Source organism: Coregonus lavaretus (assembly GCF_964263955.1).
Source record: "Coregonus lavaretus genome assembly, chromosome: 5".
NCBI classification, from domain to species: domain Eukaryota; kingdom Metazoa; phylum Chordata; class Actinopteri; order Salmoniformes; family Salmonidae; genus Coregonus; species Coregonus lavaretus.
Window position 1 is genome coordinate 67845415 of NC_139992.1, and position 18994 is coordinate 67864408.

General features: G+C 40.6%; 1 protein-coding gene across 2 annotated transcripts in view; it reads right to left on the bottom strand.

Annotated features, from left to right (window-relative positions):
* The window catches only part of LOC311130122 (tRNA N(3)-cytidine methyltransferase METTL2-like), a 46962-nt gene extending 35996 nt beyond the window's left edge, over positions 1–10966 (bottom strand). The window contains exon 1 of one of the 2 annotated variants that reach the window (XM_084162805.1): positions 10841–10966. The gene's annotated coding sequence lies outside the window, so the exon portion shown is untranslated. Of the gene's footprint in view, positions 1–7839; positions 7860–10840 lie in introns of those variants that run through there. The other variant, XM_084162806.1, reaches the window with a different exon arrangement.
* Between the last annotated feature and the right edge of the window lie 8028 nt (positions 10967–18994).

The following is an 18994-nucleotide window of genomic DNA, read 5'->3' on the forward strand; positions in this document are numbered from 1 at the left end:
ACGAATGTTGTTCCTCCGCATTCTACTTTCCATATCTTCGCATTTATTATCGAGGAATGCCACCCTAGTTGTCAATGAGCCGACGTTAGCCTCTAGCTCGCTAATGCGAGTGCTGTGGTCTGTAGCCCCTCGCTCCAAATCCGATAAAGTCACCCCATGTGCGTCGAGCTTATTCTGTATACTCTCGATAGATTTTTTAAGCTCGTCTTTAATCGTTGATATCTCTGACCTGAGATTGGTAGAGAGACAGTCAATTTTTCCGAAAATGTCGGTTTTGAGGGTACCTATCACGGATTGCAGCATCTCCACAGTCAGTGTTTCCGTGGGGCCGGCATTGGCAGCGTTCGGTGGCGGGGGTGAGTCGGGAGAAGTTGCAGGCTTGTTGCGGCCTGCTCTTGCAGACTCTGTTTTTGGCCGGGTTGACGTCATTACGAATTTAAATTTATTAAACTTGAACCGAGTTGTTTATGGGTCTCTTCAGACGCCTGCCAAACAGAAATGTATGCAATTTTGCAAAGTTAAATATATAAATTTGGTCACTAACTCAGGAGCGATAGGGATACGCGTGCTACATCCTTGGCTTCCAACAGCGCCCCCCCAGGACTGGTCATTCAACTGAGACTGCTCTTCTCTGTGTCACGGAGGCTCTCCGCACTGCTAAAGCTAACTCTCTCTCCTCTGCTCTTGTCCTTCTAGACCTGTCTGCTGCCTTTGATACTGTGAACCATCAGATCCTCCTCTCCACCCTCTCCGAGCTGGGCATCTCCGGCGCGGCTCACTCCTGGATTGCGTCCTACCTGACCGGTCGCTCCTACCAAGTGGCGTGGCGAGAAGCTGTCTCCGCACCACGTGCTCTCACCACTGGTGTCCCCCAGGGCTCAGTTCTAGGCCCTCTCCTTTTCTCCCTATACACCAAGTCACTTGGCTCTGTCATATCCTCACATGGCCTCTCCTATCATTGCTACGCTGACGATACACAACTAATCTTCTCCTTTCCCCCTTCTGATAACCAGGTGGCGAATCGCATCTCTGCATGTCTGGCCGACATATCAGTATGGATGACGGATCACCACCTCAAGCTGAACCCTGGCAAGACGGAGCTGCTCTTCCTCCCGGGGAAGGACTGCCCGTTCCATGATCTCGCCATCACGGTTGACAACTCCGTTGTGTCCTCCTCCCAGAGTGCGAAGAGCCTTGGCGTGACCCTGGACAACACCCTGTCGTTCTCCGCCAACATCAAGGCGGTGACCCGATCCTGCAGGTTCATGCTCTACAACATTCGGAGAGTACGACCCTGCCTTACACAGGAAGCGGCACAGGTCCTAATCCAGGCACTTGTCATCTCCCGTCTGGATTACTGCAACTCGCTGTTGGCTGGGCTCCCTGCCTGTGCCATTAAACCCCTACAACTCATCCAGAATGCCGCAGCCCGTCTGGTGTTCAACCTTCCCAAGTTCTCTCACGTCACCCCCCTCCTCCGCACACTCCACTGGCTTCCAGTTGAAGCTCGCATCCGTTACAAGACCATGGTGCTTGCCTATGGAGCAGTGCCTCCGTACCTTCAGGCTCTGATCAGTCCCTACACCCAAACGAGGGCATTGCGTTCATCCACCTCTGGCCTGCTGGCTCCCCTTCCTCTGCGGAAGCATAGTTCCCGCTCAGCCCAGTCAAAACTGTTCGCTGCTCTGGCACCCCAATGGTGGAACAAGCTCCCTCACGACGCCAGGACAGCGGAGTCACTCACCACCTTCCGGAGACATTTGAAACCCCACCTCTTTAAGGAATACCTGGGATAGGATAAAGTAATCCTTCTACCCCCCCCCCCCCCCCCCAAAAAAAAATTAAAATAAAAATAAATAAAAATAAATGGAATAAATTTTTTTTATTGTAAAGTGGTTAACCCACTGGCTATAGGGTGAATGCACCAATTTGTAAGTCGCTCTGGATAAGAGCGTCTGCTAAATGACGTAAATGTAAATGTAAATATAACAAGCAGAATAATACATCTTTAAATACAAATAATTAGAACATGGCTTTTTTGGCGGGAGGTTGTTGTTTTGGCGGATGGTTGTTGTGGTTGGTCCTGTGTTCTCTCTGGCGTCCTTTCCCCCTTGCGGCAGATGTGGATGCGGGTGCGTTTGCACGCTCGGCCCATTTCTTCCGCAGTCAACCATGTGGTGTGCATTTTTGTGTTTGAAAAGGTGCGGCGTTAAGTGAGTGAGAGGGGAAATGGTTGCATATCCCAGAGCCGACCGGGGGTCTATGAGCAGGGGTAGTGAGAGAGAGAGCTTTCAATTTTGTGTAGATGAGGGATATACATTTTTAAATATAGTATACATCTAATCTAATTATTCATTGTCCTATCATGATGGAAAGATCCCTAACCCTATAACCTGGACACCCACCTGAGCGACCCATACACAAAAGAGAAGTTCCCATCTATTTTATGGACCTGCTGTGAATATGCAGCCTAAACAGAGAAATAAATGCGGTCAGAGACCTACTTGAGCAGCACCGCCCCCTCAAGATTCTGAGCCTGCCTGGCAGGGTTGGTCCTACAAAGCCAGAGCCCCCTGATGGGAGAGCATAATATACAAGGAAATTCTCAAAGCTGCTAATGAGAACCTTGACGACCTTTTACCTAGCCGGTGGGGATTCCGGTGGGGTACGCCCACCCAGGTAGTGGCAGTGCTGGCAACACTGGCTGCAGTAACCCATGGGGAGGGGGTCACACTCGGACAATCAGAGAGGGGGTTTATCATTGTGGCCCAGGTGGCACAAAATAATCAAAGGTCTGACCGCATGGAGATGCTTGGGAAAATGGTTACAACAGGGGATCAGAGTGTTTGTGTCTCAGGTGAAGAGGGTGGATCTGATCTCCATCACCTAGGACTTGACATAGATTAAGTAGATTAATCAAATCTCACATTGTTATCAATTTCTGCTCAATCTGCATGCTTTCTCAATCAGCTTTAACTGTATGTGCACTCGTAGATCAAGTTATTTCTCGAGTTGGGCTCTGGGATATAACAGCCGTTGAGTATCTGATTTTATGGTGGATTGTGGAGGAGGGGGGTTGAGTGTGTTGGAGTATGTGAGTATGTGCGTGTGTGCTTGTCTGGCATCTGTTGTGGGGGGGTGGGGATGTTGGGGGGGAGGGTATGGGATGGACCACGGGAATTATTTGCTAGGATAATAATTGCTTGTCAATGAATTAAATGTAATACAATGGCAATCCAGGTTATATGTTAGAATCCTATGCGTGAACTGCCGACATTATTACGCATATTAATTGATAATGATGGAAAATAGGATATGCATAATTTACAAATATATAGAGGTGAAAGCATTGGAAATGCTTTTGGCGGTTAATCTGCTTCTGTTTTGTGGGTGGCACTGTGTGCTGTTTTCGATGGATGGGTCCTGGCCTCTCGGGGCCTTAGGGATACGGAGGGACGTGGGTGGGATGCTGATCACTGGGATGACGGCTCAACTTGGGATGGGGAGGGGCTTTAGCGGGGGAATTAGTGGAGAACAATTGAAGGGTTACTCCGTAGCAATGCAAATATCACGGTACAGCTATATGGACACTCAATCATTACGCTATTTTCTATTGGTAAATTTACAAACATATATAATGATAAATAGACTTGAAACTTGTATCTCATTATGGTGTATGGTGAAATAAGTATAGCCAGTTAAAATTGCAATGGCTTAGCTGATAATAACAAAAGAAGAACAATATTTACATGGCTCAAAGAGAAGGAATATAATTAGGGGTGTAACGATCCATCTACTACATCGATGTATCGATTTATATTCCTATGATCCAACTACATCGATCTGTGCTCGGCGAGTTGGCCTTTTGGACAACATATATCAATCTAACATCGTTTTAAAATGTAATACATCGATTGTATCGATACTAGGAAATAACCCATCGGATTTAAGCACGTCAGACTTTATATGGATGTTTTTTCTTAGCACTTTTAATGATAAAGGCTTTAAACATTACTCGATTCAGTCTGCCTATCCGTGACGTCATCGCCCCACGCCAGCAGCAGCGCAAAGGCGCAAAGACAACAAAACATAGCATGGCGGACGACAGAGGAGAAGCCGACGAGCGAGAAATTATCAAGCCACCATTGCGGTCCTTACAAGAAACAGGAATCTAGGAAACTTCACCTGCACTGTCCAGTATCCAGGTATTTATTTCAGTCACACTGGTTGAATTTTTGGCTAAAAGGTTACTGAATCGATTTCAAGTCACTGAATCGTTTCGGATCGGATCGTTCTAAATGAACCAATATCGTCCTTGAATCGTATCGACAACCACGAATCGTGATACAAATCGAATCGTTGTTAAAACGAATCGTTACACCCCTAAATATAATATCTATTGTATACAGGAAACTCATTCAACAATTCGAGATGAAGTAGCGTGGAAAAAAGAATGGGGGGGGGGGGGGGGGGGGGAATATACTTCTCCCATGGGCAAAGAAATTCAAAAGGGGTGATGATATTAATTAATAGTAATTTCGATCCGAATGTGCAAATTGTCCAAATAGATACGCAAGGTAGATGGATTATTTTAAATATGTTATTGGACCATAAACAGATATGGCTCATTAACCTTTACGGACCAAATAATGATGATCCACAATTCTTTGACAATATATATAATAAATTATCAAGCCTGCAAGCAACTCAAGACAATATTATTATGGTGGGGGATTATAATACTGTTTTAAATAGCTCAATGGACCGAAAAGGAAATCACACCACAAACAATCACCCACATGCTCTTAAGGAAATTGTGAATGTCATGGATACATTAGAACTAGTAGATATATGGAGGCTTAAATATACTGATCTAGTGAGATATACATGGCGGAGACTGAATCAAGCTAGTCGTCTTGACTTCTTTCTTATCTCATTCTCGTTGGCACCAAAAGTAAAAAAAAGTGTTGATAGGGGACAGAATGCGGTCGGACCATCATATAATAGGCATAAACATTACTCTTACTGAATTTCCACGTGGGCGAGGATATTGGAAATTTAATCAAAGCCTATTGGATGATAATTTATTTATAATTAGAACAAAGGAATTTATAACTGACTTTTACCAACATAACATAGGTACAGCGAATCCCCTTATTGTATGGGACACCTTTAAATGTGCCTTTAGAGGCCATGCAATTCAGTACTCATCTCGAAAACAAAAGCAATTTAGGTCAAAAGAGTTTATACTAAGAAAGGAAATAGAAAGTCTAACAGAACAGATAGATGGCAATAAAAACTGTAACATAGAGGCTCAGAATAAATTAGAGGAAAAACAAAAAGAAATGGAGAAACTTATTCAAGAAAGATCAAGTGTAATATATTATAAAAATAAAGCAAACTGGATGGAATATGGGGAAAAATGCACAAAATTCTTTTTTAATCTTCAACATAGGAATGCTACCAAAAATAACTTAATGAAACTGGTTACAATTGACGGAGTCACCCATAATTCACCAAATGATATTTTGAAGGAAGAAACAAAGTACTTTAAGCATATGTTTTCTTTTCAGTCGCCTCCATCTCCTCTAACTGAAGCTAATTGTAGAGATGTTTTTTCTATTGATAATGTCAAATTAACAGCCACACAGAAAGACTCATGTGAAGGTGAAATTACAGAGGAGGAACTTCTGGATGCAATTAAAGACTTTAAGTCCGGGAAAACTCCAGGGTTGGATGGCATACCAGTCGAGGTATACCAAACCTTTTTTGATATACTAAGAGGACCGTTAAGAGCATGTTTTAACCACTCCTATGTAAATGGTAGATTATCTGACACTCAAGAAGAAGGTCTGATCTCATTATTACTGAAACAGGATACAAGTGGAAAATATAAAGATCCAGTCCATTTACAAAATTGGAGGCCCCTTACACTTCAGTGTTGTGATGCAAAAATCCTAGCAAAATGTATAGCGCATAGAATTAAAAAGGTATTGTCGGATATTATTCATTCTAATCAGACAGGTTTTTTACATGGAAGATACATTGGAGATAATATAAGGCAAGTATTGGAAACAATAGAACACTATGGAAAATATGGAAAACCAGGCCTGCTATTCATAGCAGACTTCGAAAAGGCATTTGATAAAGTTCGACTGGGGTTTATATATAAATGCCTGGAGCATTTCAATTTTGGAGAATCTCTTATAAAATGGGTCAAAATCATGTATAGTAACCCTAGGTGTAAAATAGTAAATAATGGCTATTTCTCAGAAAGTTTTAAACTGTCAAGAGGAGTGAAACAAGGTTGTCCACTATCGGCATATCTATTTATTATGGCCATCGAGATGTTAGCTATTAAAATCAGATCCAACAATAATATCAGGGGATTAGAAATACAGGGCTTAAAAACAAAGGTGTCATTGTACGCAGATGATTCATGTTTTCTTTTAGATCCACAACTAGAATCCCTCCACAGCCTCATAGAGGATCTAGATACATTTTCTAACCTCTCTGGATTAAAACCAAATTATGACAAATGTACTATATTACGTATTGGATCACTAAAAAATACAATTTTTACATTACCATGTAGTTTACCAATAAAATGGTCTGATGGTGATGTGGATATACTCGGAATACATATCCCAAAGGAAATAAATTATCTCACTTCAATACATTTTAATAGAAAGTTTGCAAAAATAGATAAGATCTTACTACCATGGAAAGGAAAATACCTGTCAATTTGTGGAAAAATCACCCTGATTAACTCTTTAGTATTATCCCAGTTTACCTATTTGCTTATGGTCTTGCCTACGCCTAGCAAACAGTTTTTTAAATTATATGAGAAAAAAATATTCCATTTTATTTGGAACGGCAAGCCAGACAAAATTAAAAGAGCATATTTATATAATGAATATGAATTCGGAGGACAGAAATTATTAAATATTAAAGCATTAGACCTATCACTAAAATCTTCAGTCATCCAAAAGTTATACTTAAATCCGAACTGGTTCTCAAGCAAATTAGTAAGATTGTCTCACCCACTGTTCAAGAAAGGCCTTTTTCCCTTTATTCAGATTACAACCTCTCACTTTCAGTTATTTGAAAAGGAAATAATCTCCCAAATGTCACTATTTCTAAAACAAGCCATAGAAATTTAATCCTCCAGAAACTACAGAACAAATAATGCAACAAATATTGTGGTTAAATTCAAATATACTAATTGACAAAAAACCTTTATTTTTTGACAGAATGTTTAAAAAAGGTATAATCTTCGTAAATGATATCATCGGTAGGACTGGTGGAGTTATGTCGCACATGCAGCTAACAAAAACATATGGAAATGTCTGCTCTACCCAAAATTACAACCAAATAATTGCAGCCTTACCGCAAAAGTGGAAGAGGAAAGTTGAAGGGGGAGAAAGTAAGGAACTTGTCTGTCGGCCTTGCATTAAAGAACATAATTGGTTAAGGAAAACTGTGATAAATAAAAAAGTATATCAGTTTCACTTAAGGACCAAAGGATTGACAGCCGTCCCATATAGATTGCAAAATAGTTGGGAAGAGATCTTTGACGTACCGATCCCATGGCATAGTGTTTATGAACTGACACGCAAAACGACACCGGATTCAAAAATTAGAATCTTTCAATTTAAATTATTATATAAAATTCTTGCTACCAATAGAATGTTATTTATATGGGGGATACAATCTTCCCAGCTCTGCAGATTTTGCTGTGAAGAGACAGAATCATTAGATCATTTGTTTTGGTTCTGTCCATTTGTAGCTTGTTTTTGGACACAGGTCCAGGAATGGCTAAAGGATTGCAATATTTACCTGGAACTAACCTTGCAGATAGCATTACTGGGTGATCTGAAAAGTCATAGTCAATCAATCAATAATATAATAATACTTTTAGCAAAAATGTTTATTTTTAATTCACAATCTGTAGAAGCAATGAGAATAGAAAGGTTCAGAACTTTTGTAAAACATCACAGTACGGTTGAAATATATATGGCAAATATAAATCCTATATGGATGGTGTTAAGAGATAGATGGGAGGTATTGAATAGAGTTGAAGGATGGGACTAATAACAAATAACAACAAATAATAACAAAGATAGCTAATAATGTAAGCATACTGTGTCCATAATAAGTATATAGGTTGTATGTTGGGAGCTTTTGGGAAAGAGCACAGTTAGAAAGATATGGCATATAGAAGCAAACCGGATGGACATCATGAAAATGATCGGAGAGGTTGAGAGTAGAAGAAGTTCAGGAGCAATAAATTTAAAAAAAAATATATATATATATATATATATATATAGATATATAATAGAATTATTGTAAAAGTAACTCTGTCCATAAGGTGTAGATAGTAAGTATAGACCGGAAGTAGAGGCCTGGGCGTTGTTGTTCACTAATTTACTCCAAGTAGGGAAAGGATGGTGGGGTTGAAAAGTAATAAAGGGGAATATATATATTTTTTAAAAAACATTTTAAAAAAAACATGGGGGATTGGAAGTGATGCAGACAATTACATTGATAGAAGATACAATCTATCTGCAATATTAAGCTGATCCATTCCCCCCCAAATAAAATAAAATAAAAAATAAAAATAAAATAATAAAATAAAAAAACTGAAATGCCTTATTTACATACGTATTCAGAGCCTTTGCTATGAGACTCGACATTGAGCTTAGTTACATCCTGTTTCCATTGATCATCCTTGAGATGTTTCTACAACTTGATTGGAGTCCACCTGTGGTAAATTCAATTGATTGGACATGATTTGGAAAGGCACACACCTGTCTATATAAAGGTCCCACAGTTGACAGTGCATGTCAGAGCAAAAACCAAGCCATGAGGTCGAAGGAATTGTCCGTAGAGCTCAGAGACAGGATTGTGTCGAGACACAGATCTGGGGAAGGGTACCAAACATTTCTGCAGCATTGAAGGTCCCCAAGAACACAGTGGCCTCCATCATACTTAAATGAAAGAAGTATGGAACCACCAAGACTCTTCCTAGAGCTGGCCGCCCGGTCAAACTGAGCAATCGGGGGAGAAGGGCCTTGGTCAGGGAGGTGACCAAGAACCCGATGATCACTCTGACAGAGCTCCAGAGTTCCTCTGTGGAGATGGGAGAACCTTCCAGAAGGACAACCATCTCTGCAGCACTCCACCAATCAGGCCTTTATGGTAGAGTGGCCAGACGGAAGCCACCCCTCAGTAAAAAGGCACATGACAGCCCGCTTGGAGTTTGCCAAAAGGCACCTAAAGAACTCTCAGACCATGAGAAACAAGATTCTTTGGTCTGATGAAACCAAGATTGAACTCTTTGGCCTGAATGCCAAGCATCACGTCTGGAGGAAACCTGACACCATCCCTATGGTGAAGCGTGGTGGTGGCAGCATCATGCTGTGGGAATGTTTTTCAGCGGCAGGGACTGAGAGACTAGTCAGGATCGAGGGAAAGATGAACGGAGCAAAGTAGAGCGAGATCCTTGATGAAAACCTGCTCCAGAGAGCTCAGGACCTGACTGGGGCGAAGGTTCACCTTCCAACAGGACAACGACCGTAAGCACACAGCCAACACAATGCAGGAGTGGCTTGGGACAAGTCTCTGAATGTCCTTGAGTTCCCTAGCCAGAGCCTGGACTTGAACCCGATCGAACATCTCTGGAAAGAACTGAAAATAGCTGTGCAGTGACGCTCCCCATCCAACCTGACAGAGCTTGAGAGGTTCTGCAGAGAAGAATGTGAGAAACTATCCAAATAAAGGTATGCCCAGCTTATATACATTTGCAAAAATGTCTAAACCTGTTTTCGCTTTGTCATTTTGGGGTATTGTGTGTAGATGGAGGAGGGGGGGAACCATTTAATCAATTTTAGAATTAGGCTGTAACTTAACAAAATGTGGAAAACGTCAAGGGGTCTGAATACTTTCCGAATGCACTGTCTTAATAAAAAATATTCAGATTTCATTTGACACCCAATTTGACGTGCTCCTATGAACTTCACATGTTGTTGATCATGGGTCCTTTTACATGGAAATTACTGTCTCTCAAATTGCATCCTCTCTTCATTGAAAAAATAAACTCACTAGTGCATATTCAGAGACAGCAAATTCATGCGAATATCCATTGAGCTATCAAAGATTGTAGAAAATCAGAGGGAACATGAGAAATGCCCACTTCCTCTCTGGATGAACCATGAACTCGGTAATAATAACAAACGGAAGTAGCTGGGAAATGGATGAAACTACACATTTGGGGAAAGTGATCAAAGCAAGTATTAAAACTCAAATCAAAACTATACAATTACATTAAACTGTAAATTAGACACGAAAGGACATTGCCATAGGTTATGTTTAGTTTATCAGTGGCATGTCCCTCTATCACGACTTTGAAGTGTGCCCTCAAGAATTGCACATACCAGCATGCTGCAGTGCATTTAAGAAACCCACGCGACTGCAACACTACTTTGAAATGCTTTTCCAACTAGTTGGATGTTATTGAGGAAAATCTTAAATTCTAACTAATATTGGACTCAGAAATGTAAAATCTAAGATTGTTTGTTAGATATGAACTTCATAAGGAAGGAAGTTCATCGTCTCGTTCAACACAGACTGCTAGCTAGCTAACATGATTGAGCTAGTTATAAAAGAACGGCTAACATCACCGTGTGTAGCTAAGGACACGTCATTTTAGCAGTCATGACTGTTAGTTATACCCATTTAATTATCATTATCTAAAGGACCAGGTTTGTATAGACAAATGAATCAATTAAATGGTTGGAGTATCGAATACCGACGTGGATAACAATTGAACTGTGCTTACCTTGCTTTGTTTTAGGCACACTGTCTGGTGTTCTTGGGTTGTCACTAGTTACCACAGCCACAAAGTAAATATTGGCTATATCGTAAAAATGCAGCTTTATAGTCTTAATTTAAGGTCAATAATAATAATAATAATAATATGCCATTTAGCAGACGCTTTTATCCAAAGCGACTTACCGTCATGCGTGCATACATTTATTTGTGCATACATTTATTTGTGTATGTCAAGGTTAGCACAGCAGTCTGGTTAGGTTTAAAATCAGATTTTAATAAGATAAATTGTAGAAATAGGCGGGGTTTAATTAGGACTTTGCTGTGCTGGTAACGACCTTGTTTTTGTGTGGAGTGGACAAGCCCCTGTGCATTGAGCGCCCCCTAGTGACGCCTCAGCTGAGAGGGAAAACGTTTGCTGCATACCTGGACCTGAGATTTAGAGCCATTTTTTTATGCTGCCACTTTGTCAAGAATCAACTTGAAGATTCTAGTTGAAGGCTTTTATTAATTAACTCCAGGACAAAGACTAAACCAAAGTCAGGACCAAGTCCTTATTTACTATTTTTTGCAGTAACTCTCTTGCACTGACTGATTCTATGCACACACATTGGACCACACATACTTACACTGACGCCACACACACACTTTCACACTCACCACATACGCTGCAGCTACTGTCTATCTATCCTCTTGCCTAGTCAATTTACCTCTACCTATATGTACAGTACATAGCTACCTCAAATACCCCATACCCCTGCACATCGACTCGGTACTGGTACTCCCTGTATATAGTCATGTTATTTTTTACTCGTAATTTGTATTTGTTATTCACTGTATTTATTCCTTGTCACTTTATATTTTAAATTTAATTTATCTTATCTTTAACTCTGCATTGTTGGAAAAGGACCCGTAAGTAAGCATTTCACTGTTAGTCTACGAAGCATGTGACAAATAAAATGTGATTTGAAAATCCACAATATCTTATGAGAGTGGGATGATTTATTTGGAAAATGATCAGTGCTGCTACAGTAGGTATAGCCCTTGATGACTCTTAGTTCTATTACATTACACATAATAATAATTGGAGAAGGCATCTTCTGTACGGGGGCGTTTTGTTAAGAGCCCTAACGCTTGGTCTGAACATTAACACGCATCGCTTGCGGGACGGTTTTGGAAGAATAAGGACCTTATCTTTCATATAAGCAATAAATAATTTTCAAAAAGGTTAAATTGATACACACCTTTTATAGGGTTAGGGTTAGTGTTCCCACAAGCCATATTTCCATGTTATGGCGTGTTTACAGAAGCCAGAGGGACCACCTGTGTTAATTAGTTATGTAGCATGCTCCGAACACCTGTGTGTAATGAAGGCCGCCAGAAACGTGTTATAACTGAAAAATACTGTCAGCTGCAACTGTGATAAAGCCGGTTAAAACGGTGTATTTTGCATTTGTTAAATTATTTTGATGTGATATGAAAATAAAGGGCTTTATGTTTCTAGAACCGTATTGCAATTGAGAATCGATTCACGTTTAGATGGCTGTTTTGGCTGCCAGAGCCAGTCTACCTCTGAAAATAACATAAGGTCCTTGGACCTTACATGAGTAATGGTAGGCTCCTTAAGAGTACATCTTGGCCTACAGTAGGTAATGTGTATATTTTATTTTCAAACTACATTATGTGGCATTGTTATTATGCTGCATTACATGACTACCATCAGGAACTACTGTAGGCTTACTTCTGTTCGATGCAACGAAACCACACCAGACTTTATATCCGTCAAATCCCATGCAGTCGCATTAAAGTTCATGCAGCCGCGTTACAAGTTCAAACACTTGAATGCATAATGTGCTATTGTCTAGCCTACACCTCGATTAGACTGATGGGCTATTAATCCCCCCATCCAAATGAACATAGAAAACATGCATTAGCCTGTCATTATTTATATCATCGATAGAGCCTACACTTTCTTTCGCCGTTTTGGACTTCTAACGCGGTAGGGATAATAAGGAAGGGACTTGTTGGTGATTCACAGTTCGATATAGTGAAGGCGTTTTCCATCACAGCTCATCGAGATTATGCGAGTTAACATAGTGTGTTGTCCTAGCAAAATTCTTGCTTGAGAAATTGCTCTTTGCTAAGAAGCTATGTTTGTTTCTTTTTTTTAAACAAGCACAGTAAGGTACTTCATTGTTATCCAGATAAAAAAACATCTGCATTGGACCGTTAAGCATATTAAGTATCCTGCTGCTAGTGTGTCAGAGCCTTTTGTGCATGTCATTTTCAGATGCAGGTGTCTTTGACAGGCATTGTCTTTAACTGTCACAACAAATGTATTACTGAGAAACACAAATAATCCCCAATAAAAGGATGTCTAGATGGCTCAGCTGGTTGGGGCATGGTGCTGGCAGCACCATTCTTATGAAGTCAATTTATGCGTGGCTCACAAATACTTTGGGTGCTAAATTGCTTTGAATGAAAGCTTCTACTAAATCATTATACATACACTTATTTGACATACTCTGATCAATATAATTACAGTAAATTCCCTTTGAGAAAAGGTCCAAAGTGCTTTGTAGTTGTCATACCCAGTACAAATATCTTCAATATTCCCGCTGTACACATTTCTAAATACGCAAAGAATGGAATGCAAGACATTAAGTGCTGTTCTCTGGAGTCTGACTGGATCTACTTCCATCGTGATGACTCAGGAATAATCATCCATGTTGCACCATAAAGTGAGTCTAAAACCCCCCAACACAGTTGTCCACAAGACCATGCAGTCACTGCGGCATTATGGTATTTAGGTCAGTGCTATTCATCAGTCAGATTTCACACAATGATATTTCTCCTATACCTTGTCTGAATCTTGAAATACTTTCCCCTTGTGTGCTGAAAATTCTGAGTGAACTGGAGAGTGAGTCACAGTTCGATATAGTGAAGGAGTTTCCCGTCACAGCTCATCGAGATGATGTGAGTTAACATAGTGTTTTGGCACCTTTTTATCCATTGGTCATAATCAGTGGCGGCTCCTGAAAAAATTCTCAGGAGGGGCAATTTTTCTGATGATTTAGGTGACCTACACACATTTAAAAAAAGATATGTCCAGCAACAACATGAAGACAGGGGCAGCATATAAGTCAATACCAGAAGCATTTATTGACTGATCTCAAAAGTGTTGGCTTACCAGGGTTGGTGGAGCCCTCAGTTTCATCTTTGCCTCGCAAAGCTAACTCAAACACTCCGCAAAACTTCACACACTGGATTAGCCGGCTGAGGATGTGGCGGTTCTTGCTAATGTCGTAGTAAATATATTTGTTATAGTGAATATGGAATATGATATGTTGAGTAAAATGTTGTGCTAAGATCTATTTAGGTCAGGAGCTGGTTATAAGTTCTGTTCCTATCCAATAACAATGGACAAAAGGGTCCTATCTTGTCAGCCTTGTCAGCAGGTGGCCAAGGACAACACCCACGCCATAGGCCTCTCAGTTCTTCCAACTCACGAGTTCTTGCTCTGAGGACACACACACACACAAACACACACACACACACATCATCACTGTTAAACACACACACACACACACACACACACATCATCACTGTTAAACACACACACACACACACACACACACACAAATCCCCTCTCTTAGGCTGAACATTTGAAGACAGAGAACCCGACTCAGAGCCAATGCAACAGTGACAGTAGCCTGCAGGGGACCTCGCCCAACTCATCAGGACCAATCAGAAGATCAGAACTACTAGATTGAACCTACTTCATTTATTGCATAAAATGTCTGCACACAATGTTTCGGGGCTCTCTTCAGATAATAATAATAATAATAATAATAATAATAATATGCCATTTAGCAGACGCTTTTATCCAAAGCGACTTACAGTCATGCGTGCATACATTTTTGTGTATGGGTGGTCCCGGGGATCGAACCCACTACCTTGGCGTTACAAGCACCATGCTCTACCAGCTGAGCTACAGAAAGTGGATACTCATGGATGCGCATTGCAATTGTAAAATGTCAACACAATTGGAGACACCACGTCATTTTTGGAGACATGTTATTGACAGTAAACTATTGTAGATGCGACTGCTAACTAACTAAAACATTTTAGCTGGCTAGCTAATCATCTTAGCTAAATGTGGGGCAAACAATTCAGTTATTTACCGTTAATTTGAGGGATTGGGGTGAAAGAAATCGAGTTACATAGTGATACTTTACGATATACTGTATTGACAATATCGCAATATTTTAGCGCTAGTTGGCTGTACCTGCACCAAAACACCATTATTGTTCCTTCATAGCTTGTTCTCAATCTTTTCACATTGGGAGCCAATTTGTTTTCAGCACTTTTATTTCCATGACTGATCAAAACTCGTTCTCATGGCTTTCTGATCCCTCTGCAACAGACATATGGTGCGCAATAAAATCACAGTATCTAATCGCAATACGTATAGAATCATGAGACTCGCAATGCTGATGCATATATCTTATCGTGAGGTTCCTGGCAATTCCCAGCCCAAGTTCATTTGCCACAACAAATCTCTTCGCTAGCAAACGCGATGTCTTCTCCAAAACGGCAATGTGTCTCCAGCAATGTTTACTTTTTTGACGTTCTATGGCATCTCCACTTTCCAAGCATATATGACCACATGTAATATTTTGGTAAGTGATGCAAATAGTGAACTATGTAGGGCCAGGATGTAAAATATATGTAGCTGCAGCAATTTCTCTTATCTGATATGGTAAGTAATGGGGCTTAATTTATAGCTCCCTAAGAGTTTGACGAACGGGTCCGTGAACGCGATTCCAGATATATTTACCTCTGAATAAACTGCCTTTATTACACCATATCCACATCCAGTAAACTTGTGATTATCAACACTAACCTCATCGTTGTGGCGGCGGACAGCTAGCCTGTATCCCTCGTCATCCAGTTGAGTGAGTGGCAATGTCTTTTTTTCGTTCGTACCAATTTTTGGAAAATCCTCGGGTGTAGGACTTTCCGCCTTTAGTAGAAACCTGTTGAATTATTAAATTTGGTCTGGGAGGTCCTAATTGTTTCGTTGCCAATTTATCTTCATTTGTTCGCCGACAAAAAGGAACTTATTTCAAACAATCCACTCTTTTCTCAGTTACGTTCATGGTTACGTAACGTATGACGAAAGCGCGTAAGTGCAAGCCCACAGACACCCATTGCGATTGTATTGAAGGCTCTGAAATTTGAAAAAAATAGATTTTACATGGGAGTCTATGACAGAAGTTCTGGGCGATTTTCAATCTGACTGAAATCGCCCCAAAAGGGGGTGGAGCCATTTGAAGCACGACTTTAGCCTGATTCGACATTTAGTGGCAGTGTGGCACTGTGGCAGATCAGACGTATAGATTACAACACTGATAACTACTGTTGCCGTGATATAATTGATTAGAAAAAAAATCCCTTCCTTTTCCCGTTTGGCAGTGCGTCGCCCATATCGCCCTATTGAACAGGCCGTCCCTGGTCATAATACATTTTCTCCATCATAGAGATATGAGGGTTAAAAGTGCCTTTCTTGCTGTACTGGATTCATAAAACACCTCCATAGGCTACCTCCCAGATCAGTATCACAAGTGTGTGGTGTGAAATAGGAATGCGTTTTTTGCATATCCTGTGAAGAGTTTACACAAATATTAGCCTCTTAGCTCTTATTGCGGGACCTTGAAACCACTGAAACGAGCAACATTAAACTCACCAGTCAGCTTAATGTTGCTCATTTCAGTGGTTTCAAGGTCCCGCAATAAGAGCTAAGACGCTAATATTTGTGTAAACTCTACATAGTTGTGTTCTGTGAGTGTCACTGAGTAGGTAATGATTAAAACCGGGTGCCAATTGAATTCGGCCATTCCTCCATCCCTCCATCCCATGCTAAATCTTACTTGAAGTAGAATACCCATCTCAAAACAAAAATTATCCACACAAAACCGACGGACACAGCAGCGGACAGCGCGAACAGGAATTGCTTGAAATTCTTCATCGCCAACACTGGAAAGGTTGCCTCACTGCTGTTAATGTGAGTAGCTTATGTATACTGATGAGAAGTTGGACTGTTGTCCTGACCTGACTCCTGACTAAATTACTTTGAATGACAATTCAGGGGCATTCCATGCAGCCAAATTGGTTATTGCTGGTGAGTGTTTTTGTTGATGCCTCTTGTAACATGCTACTTCAAAGACATTCTGGATGGTGGAGTATGAGAATGAGCTTGACCTTCTGGCTATTGTGGAGGTGACCCACAGAGAGGATGAGGGGAAAGCCCACGTCAGACTCCACGACAACACTGGCGCATTACTGAAGAGGGTTCCGCTTGTGGAGTCATGGGATGTGGTGAGTTCTTTATAATATTGTATATTATATTGTGTAAAGATATCCTGACCACTGCACTCTCGTTTTGTTTCAATGGAATGTAAGCTCGGGATGGTCGAACAAGGCTAGTGTAAAGGAGAAACATTTGTGAATCTCTCCTTTTCAAATGATTTTAATAATATATTCTCTTTTCTTGTTTCAGACTTACAGCTACAATTTGTTCTTTGACAGAGATACAATTCTTTATATTGAACAGATTAAGAATAATAACTTTTGCTGCCATGTCTACAAAATCATCAGTCGTGGACAAGCAGATGAGTGAAATGATCACCTGAAGCTGGGATAAATCATGGGACATTCCTTCCAACTGCTAATTATGTAATTAAAAAATATTCCTAAAGTAAATAGCCCTGTTGAATATGTTTTTCTACTTATTTTTTCCCGCTTATTTCTTTGCCAATAATGACTACATGTTGTCATCCTGTTCTTTTCAAGATGTTGTTGGTACTCTAATAAAGTCTGAAATTGTCATTAATGTTTTATTATTCCAATCCACCTGTTGCCTAACTGGGCTACTTCTACATTTTATTTTTAGGACCAGTGGCGGCTCCTGAAAAAATTCTCAGGGGGGGCAATTTTTCTGATGATTTAGGTGACCTACACACATTTTAAAAAAGATATGTCCAGCAACAACATGAAGACAGGGGCAGCATATAAGTCAATACCAGAAGCATTTATTGACTGATCTCAAAAGTGTTGGCTTACCAGGGTTGGTGGAGCCCTCAGTTTCATCTTTGCCTCGCAAAGCTAACTCAAACACTCCGCAAAACTTCACACACTGGATTAGCCGGCTGAGGATGTGGCGGTTCTTGCTAATGTCGTAGTAAATATATTTGTTATAGTGAATATGGAATATGATATGTTGAGTAAAATGTTGTGCTAAGATCTATTTAGGTCAGGAGCTGGTTATAAGTTCTGTTCCTATCCAATAACAATGGACAAAAGGGTCCTATCTTGTCAGCCTTGTCAGCAGGTGGCCAAGGACAACACCCACGCCATAGGCCTCTCAGTTCTTCCAACTCACGAGTTCTTGCTCTGAGGACACACACACACACACAAACACACACACACACACATCATCACTGTTAAACACACACACACACACACACACACAAAAATCCCCTCTCTTAGGCTGAACATTTGAAGACAGAGAACCCGACTCAGAGCCAATGCAACAGTGACAGTAGCCTGGAGGGGACCTCGCCCAACTCATCAGGACCAATCAGAAGATCAGAACTACTAGATTCAACCTACTTCATTTATTGCATAAAATGTCTGCACACAATGTTTCGGGGCTCTCTTCAGATAATAATAATAATAATAATAATAATATGCCATTTAGCAGATGCTTTTATCCAAAGCGACTTACAGTCATGCGTGCATACATTTTTGTGTATGGGTGGTCCCGGGGATCGAACCCACTACCTTGGCGTTACAAGCGCCATGCTCTACCAGCTGAGCTACAGAAAGTGGATACTCATGGATGCGCATCGCAATTGTAAAATGTCAACACAATTGGAGACACCACGTCATTTTTGGAGACATGTTATTGACAGTAAACTATTGTAGATGCGACTGCTAACTAAATAAAACATTTTAGCTGGCTAGCTAATCATCTTAGCTAAATGTGGGGCAAACAATTCAGTTATTTACCGTTAATTTGAGGGATTGGGGTGAAAGAAATCGAGTTACATAGTGATACTTTACGATATACTGCATTGACAATATCGCAATATTTTAGCGC